Genomic DNA, 8,221 nt, shown 5'->3' with positions numbered 1-8,221 from the left:
ACTATTATACAAACCAAAGGACATGCAATGATTTTCTTTTTCGGGCTACAGATGGGAGAAAATGCATTTTGTTGCAAAGAGAGCCAATCTACTTATGAAAATAATAGTCATTTAAATAAAAATAAAAAATCTAAATAATATAATTTTTATATATATGACGACTTCAGATGCAAAAGCCTCTAAGTACCATCTGAAATTTTCTTCTAAAAGAGCATTTTTATCAAGCTTGTACGTTTATGTTCAGTTATTTCACTTAAATGGCAATGAAAAGTACCTATTAATTGTCATTAAAGTGAAATTACTGAACTTAAATATACAAGCTTGATAAAAATGCTTGTTTTAGAAGAAAGTTTCAGATGGCACTCAGAGGCTTTTGCATCTGAAGTCTTCATATATATATATGTAATCTGAAGTAAGTTACTCGCTACTTGAGTAGTTTTTTCATTGGATACTTTTTTACTCTTACTCAAGTAACTATTAAGATTATTACTTTTACTTTTACTTTGAGTAAATATTTCTATAAGTACTTGTACTTTTACTTGAGTACAGTTTTTGGGTACTCTACCCACCTCTGCGTAGGACCCTCGCCTTCATCAAGGTCCTTTAATAGGTCGGCCTGGTAAGCCTGCAAGATGGCCATAGTATGCAGGCTTGCACCAACCTGCCGATATGTAAGCTCTGCCCACCAAAGCAGATGTCGTACAGCAGGGTTTGGTGGGCAGCGCCGGGGCTTTAAAGTCCCTGTAAGGTCAAAATTAAGTATGTGTTCTGAGTTTGTTACACCACAGAAAAATGTGTTATTAGCCCCCCAGCCAAATTTGAATGATAAAAAAAGACGGCAAGTAAATAAAATAAGCTATCAAAATCTTGAAAAAATTGGCAGTGGTCATCTGGATGAAACACATATTCCATTTCAGACTGCACCAGTGTATGAAGAGCTCTCGGAGGTTGTGACGCGTGCAGTGACCAAATTAAACATTAGTTGGCCACAAGAGAGGCAGGAAGCGCAGGCTAGAAGTAAGTTTGATGAGCACTTTCTGCAGCACCGTTCACAGCCTTCACGCCGGGGTTTGCTTCTTCTTCCCAGACTTGCACAATGAGTTGTGTAAGTCATGGAATAGGCCTGTCGAATCCTCTGGTGTTGGATTACAGCAACATCGTGAGGGTTAAGGAGAACAGTTATGGGATGATGCCGTGTGTGGAGGAGGCTTTGGCCAGTTACCTCTCCCCCGACGTTGCGTCATCCCTTAAAGTCCTGTTAAGGCAATTCTAAAAAAAAAAATCTAAACACATTATAAATGTTAGAAATGTATTGCTAAAACACATTACAAAGACTGTGAACTGTGAAGTACTGAATTGTGGCGTTAGACCCTTAAACAGTTTTTCACCATTGCTGTGTTCAGGATTTTTTGCTGTGCCCCTACTTTTGATGACTCACTGGAGCCGCTGAGGCTGCAGCCTACAGTTTGCTAGCTAGCTATGCCTTCGTCATGGAAATGCGTATTACCTGGATCACTTAGAATACAGATCGGTGTCCTTATTTAAATTTCCGAAAAAAAGATCATATCAAGAAGAGGTGGATTAATTTTGTGAAGAGCCACCTTGATGGAGAGCTGAGGATCACCACCAAAAACAGCCTCTGTAGTGATCATTTTACATAGGATAGTTTTATAAACTTTCGTCTGAGACAACTGGGATTCACTGATAATCCGCTGTTACTGGTGAATGGGACCGAACCGACTATCTCCCGCCTCGGCCTTCATCCTCCCATCCCGCTGACAACTGGTGCCATGATCGGCAGTGCGAGCCCGCGAGTCAACTTTCCCGCGAGTGGGCGTGGTTTCAGCACAGCCAGCGGACACGCCAGCAAGTGCTCTCTGTTGTGTATCTGTCTATTTGGTGTTGTCTGTAAAATATATATTATATTGAAATGGCAAGTGAGCAGTTTAAAAAGTGTGTGCATCCCTGCCCTCGTTTTATCACGGGTGGGGACACACATGAGTTATGTGTGTACTGCTTAGGAGCGCAGCATGCCCAGGTAGCCCTTGAGGGGGCTGCTTGCGGCCACTATGAAACACTCCCTATCGGAGTGCCGCACTCCCGCCTGGCTATCTTTGATGAAGCTGGTTAGGCTCGCGCTCCCCGCAGTTCAGGTCCGGTGGCGCGGCGGCTCAGATCGTGTTGGTTCGCAAAGAGAGCTAGCAGATGGGATCGAGACTGCTTCGGCACTTTCTCGGTGCTCATCTGATAGCTCCGATTCCTTCATTACCCATGCGGAAGACCGCCCCGCGACTTCTAATGATCAGGTTGAGAGCCCGGTTCTACCGCTGTCTGATTCAGATATAGAGCGAAAGTAGCTCTTCAGAAAGTAGCTCTTCAGAAAGTACGGCGCCCTTTTGTAGCATCCGTGTATGCTGTCACACGCTACGTCATCACGCAACGCCAATAGGATTTGATTAGTTTCATTCATACTTCAGACGTGTTACGCAAAGAGGCGTTCCCCATAGTGTCGTCATCGATGCAGTGCGAGTTCCCTCGAAAGAGAACACGCACATACTGTATAGCGGTCTATGGGTGAGATTTGTGTTGTGTGCCACTCTTCAGAACTCGATTGCACTAAAGTCAATAAACATGCTGGGTTATATTCCTTATCTCCAATCGAGTTTCATCTGGGTGTGTACTTATTTTCATTTCTTTTCTGTGCTTGGGGCCCAAAAAGCTCTGCCTCAGACGTGGTTCTCATACTTATTTTATATCCACAAATGTTTATCTCACACCAACTGTCAGACAAGAGCCACACTGTATTTTCACTGGACAGTAATAATGGCTAAAAGGGTTAGTGTGTGTGTTCTTATGTAATCGAATATGTCTCTAAATATAAGCTGCACATTGTGTTGTGGATAATATTTGTATTTATCTTTAAGTCAAGGGGCCTGTACCATGAAGATAGCTGAACAAACTCGGGGTTACAGGATTAGTTTTGAGTTGACAAAACCAAACCGATGCAATCAGGCTTTATTGGTACCATGATGCAGCTCATCGACTTTCTCTGTCAACTCAGGCTTTGATCTTAAGCTATGATTACTCCACGCGCGCGTGCACATAAAAGAGTGACGTCGACACTGAACAACCAATCGCGGGTAGAGCGAGAGCGATATATTTTTACATGGAGGAGCAAGAGATAATCATTCAGAATTACGATGAATTTAAATATGTATTTCAACCTCGAAACAATACGTTCTTTGCTGCCAAAGCAAGAGAAGACTGTTGGAGAAAGATTGCTGATTGTTAATGTGTAAGTTAAACAAATACGTTCTATATTTATGTAAAATTATGTATGTATGTGTAGCCTATACGTGTAATATAGCCTATAGCCTATTTTTATAATATATAAAAATGTGCATGTACCGGTACTAAGAAAAATTAATATTCATTGATTTTTAGATGCAACCCCAACTCCAAATGTTCTTGGCAGCAGATAAAGACAAAATATAAAAATATAATTCAAAGTGGTGAGTATTTACCACAACCTTTTATTACTTTTGTGAACATTTTATCACAAACACTTGTTTGCAGAAAACAGAAATAAAGAATTAAATTCAGAAAACCAGAATACACTGTGGCGGAGGAGTTGGCTCTGAGTAGCAATAAGGGACGGCCGATTATGGATGGGATTACAGGTGTACAATCTGACCCTGGTGCTGGCTCCTCTAAGCAAGTAACACTGGGTATGTGTGCAATACATTACTACTTTTTTAAGTTTTAAATATGGCTGACTGTATGTTCTGCAGAGGGAAATACAGTGTCCCTGTTGAAGCCAGCACACATACACACAGTCTCCCACACAGAGGTCAGGTGCTTTACAACAGTTATGCTTTACATTGGCCTATTTTTATTTATTAGGGTGGAGGAAATGAAGACACTCTGTCTGTGTGTTCTCAGACAGTTGCTGAGGTGAATGCACTGGGCTTTTTATTATGGCAAACATTTGAATGTGTGGCATAAAAAAGGGACTGGCCCTTACACATCTCTTTTATTGTAGGATTTTTCACAACCTGCCCCAGAAAGGCCTCTACCTCAATGGGCTTCAGAAGAAATGTGAACAAGGTAAGGATTTAAAACCCTTGACATAAATTACAGTCAGTCCTGTGTTTGTAGGAAGTCAAGGAACTTTTTGTGATTTTGATGAGCCTCCAGAAAACTTGTAATGATCATGTTTGTGGTGGAATTATGTTTCAGGTGGAAACAGACTCAGTCAGCGCCCTGTACAACAGGGGCCCTGTACAAAAGGAGTCTTGAACTAGACTGCACACTAAAGGAGACTTGAACTAGACTGCACACTAAAGGAGCTGACTGTGAGCTGAGGAGGCTCCAAAAAAAATCAAACAGCTGGATAAAACTGATCTCAGTATGTATATATATATATATATATATATATATATATATATATATATATATATATATATATATATGTATATATTAGTATAACTTATTTAACCAAGTAACACTTTAGTATGAATATTTATTAATGCAACTTTCTCTTGCTCTCTTTCTCCCTCCCATCCCACAAAACCAATAAAACAGTTTGAGACATATCTGCAGTTCCAATGTGCTTTTATTAAGTGTAATATTGTATGGTGATTGCATCTACATCTGCACCAGCTGGGTGGTCAAGTGTGATGGGGTCAGTTTCATCGGGGAGAAGCTGGTTTTGTGGTGTTTCTCGCTCCTTTCTACTGGTGGCTATATTGTGCAGAATGGCACATGCAGCCACTATCTGTGATGCCCGCTCTGGTGACTCTTAAGGGCTGAACACAGTTGAAATGTGCATTTAGGATGCCAAAGGTCATCTCTATCTTCACTCTGGTTTTACTGACGGCCACATTGAAGCGGTGCTGTGGCCCTGTCTGAGGGTCATGATAGGGGGTTATTGTGTAGGTTTTTCTAGCTCAGTTCAAATTAACAGTGTTTTGTATTGTACCAAATTTAACTTGCTTTCCTCAAAGTGCTGACACAACACAGACTCACAGAAAATTTGTGAGACAAGCACTGGAGCCAGGCCATTTGGCATCCAAACTTGATCATATATGTTCATGACCACAAGTCGTCTGCAGATGAAATGTTTAGTAAATCATTGTTATATCTGTTAATGTTACTATTAATTTAAAGATTCATCTCACAGAAAATAATCATCTCAAATATTCACATCATCTCTACCTGAACATTAAGGCTGTGATAGGACTTCCTATTAACATAATCTGTCTCATGTTCCCCTAGAGCAGTGGAGATTGGAGCAATAGACTGCATACATGTTGCAATGACTTGGGAATCCTATCATAAGATTAACAGAAGAATAATAAAAAAAAGATTCAAAATAATTCTTAACATGTATTATATTGTATAGTACACTTGTGAAATTTGCTTTAAAAAAAAGTGTTCATGTGATGTCACCCTATCAATATATCTTACTGGCAATTTTATAAAAGCCCTCTTTTATGGACATGGTCGATAAATGTCCGGGGAGCAGTATTAATGAAACTTTTCATGTACTCCTGCAGAGCGAGGACCACCTTACGAATGGTTTGACAAACCGTGTTTTCCCCTATAGCTTCTGTGCGTCACCCACCGTGCAAGAATGTACCACTTGCAAAAAAAATATATATATTTGCGGTACAGTAAGTGCATGAATTCGACGTGTTAAATTCTTTATGTGCGGCTCAAGAAGTTCGCAAAGATAAGACATTCCTTCCGCGGAAAATCTGTATCTTTCATACAAGTAACTATCAGGAAAGGCAAGGGGATTTTGTCTGGCTAAAAACTCTTTCTCTACGAAGTGCTCGTCAAACAATTTGCGCTGAGATGTCCACCGGATTTGGAAGAAAAGGTGAAGTCATTGCAACAGACACTTGGAATAAGTTACGTCACCTATATGTTTCTTTGCTCTCAGCTGATTGGTCAAACTTCAGTCTGAGATCTTGAATCCAGAACATAACCTGCCCCGGAGCAGGTTAGCCGTGCAGCGTAAGATACCATAGCAACGAACACAGATTAAAGCCGAGCTACTTTCATAGTACCTAAAATCCAGGGTTGGCGGAAACTAAGCTGAAACATAGCTGGCTAGCCACCTAATCCGGCTTCATGGTACAGGCCCAAGTTTCCTAACAGAGTGTGATGATGCAAATTCTTTATTATAAGAGCTCCCATATAACTGGAAAACACTTTCTCGATCTAGTAAGATCTAATCGGAATGGCTGGTCTTATAACACTTCCAAGAGTAAAGATGTTTTTATGTTAGTCCATCTGTAAATAAGGTTGTTTATAAGCTACAAGGATGAAATAATTAATGGACAATAATAAATGGAGTGGCACTCACAAACAAAACATTAAATATCTTGCAAAGATTTGATATTGCTTATGCCTTCTTGGCATAAGTTAGACTCCCGATCACCATGCAACATGTAATGAGTTGGGAGTGAGAACATGTTGCACCATCAGATAATATACATACATGCACGTAGGTGGTTTAGAAACCAAAAATTATATAACCAGATCCTTCACTGTCAAACAACAGAGGTTAATATTAGAAACATCAATAATAAAGAGAAGAGTATAACTATAAAAAGTATACACTGCCATTCAAATTTGTTTTGAAAGAAATCGGCAATATAATTTCTGTATCCCGTGTCAGTGTTTGTTTGTAAGTCACAAGTCCTCCTTTGTTATTTTTTCCTGCCACTCATCTGTTTCCTTGGTAACCCTCATTAGTTCATCTGTCACACCTGTTTACCTCGTTAGTCTTGTCAGCTGTGTCTCGTTTTCCTGATCTGTTTCCCCATGTATTTAAGCCCTGTGTTTTGCCTTGTTCTAGTATAGTTTACTTAGATTAGTGCTCCTAATCATCCCCATATACTGATTGGCTTCATCACTGTCTCCTCTCCACCAGTAAGCTGGTGTGTGGTGGGCGCGCTGGCGCAATATGGCTGCCGTCGCATCATCCAGGTGGATGCTGCACATTGGTGGTGGTTGAGGAGATTCCCCCATCTATGTAAAGCGCTTTGAGGTCTCAGAAAAAGCGCTATATAAATGTAACAAATTATTATTATTATTATTGTTCATCGTCCTATCTCTGTTCTACTAAGTATGTGAATCTTCTGCCTGTCTGTACCTGTTTGAATTATATTGTTAGTAAAAGTTTGCATTGGAAATTTTGATTCTCCCTTGTCTTCTTCTGCTTGCACCACACCCTGATTTTCTGAAGGTTCATGTGAAACTGACGACTGAAGTAATCTCTGTTGAAAATCCAGCTTTGCCATTACAGGAATAAATAGCTGTTTTACTGTATTTTTTATCAATTAATGTAGCATATGGGGGAGCATAAGATACATTATTTAAAAACATCTTACAGACTGCATACTTTTGAACTGTAGGGTAACTTCTGCTTTTCCACAAGAAAAACTGAATGTCCTTGCACTCACAATGCTCTTTATCACATAGTCTTGCACAGAATCATTTTCATCACAGTTGATCCACTCAGCCTCTGCCTGTGAGACCCATTTGATACACAATGCAGCTAAATTATTAGGTGTATGAAACTTTTTGTGGCTGTGGCTCTCCAGTCACCAACTAAGACTTCTTTAAAGATTTTCAGGGTCAAGTGAAGAAGTATTTGATGAAGCTCAGTACAATTGAAATGTAGAGCATCTTTATTGATGAACCTGATTAGTGCACCAGAACCTAAACTCTCTTTTTACTCCCGTTTTTGTTATACTGCCATTCTACCATGTCTCCCTTTCATCACCACAACATTGTAATCAAGCCTCTTTGAATTTACAGGTAACCCTGTCAAGACAGCCTCCAAGTTCCAGTTGTTTAAAGACCGTTAAAACAACAAAACAGCTCATTACACACACTTTGCTGCAGTAATGAAAACACTGAATGGCAGCTTTGTTTTTTGAAAACGTGTCCATAATAGCCTTTTAACATTTTTATTATTTACGTTAAAGGTGTGACGGGCAGTGTGGGCTGCTTCCTTATGCTGATATGCCTTACAATATTCTAGCTCAGGTTTGCTAATGTTAATTAGCACAGAGAGCCCCATCAGTCAGCCCCACCATCAATCTCTCACCCTCTCCCTCTCTCTCTCTCTCTCTCTCACTCTTTTTCATTCCAGGAGAAGATTGTTTTTTTTTATGAGAAGCAATTGCGATGTAACAATCTAGAC

The sequence above is a fragment of the Squalius cephalus genome, assembly GCF_949319135.1.
Source record: "Squalius cephalus genome assembly, chromosome: 3".
Classification (NCBI taxonomy): domain Eukaryota; kingdom Metazoa; phylum Chordata; class Actinopteri; order Cypriniformes; family Leuciscidae; genus Squalius; species Squalius cephalus.
The sequence above is the reverse complement of the archived record's forward strand: the minus strand, read 5'-3'. Positions refer to the sequence as shown.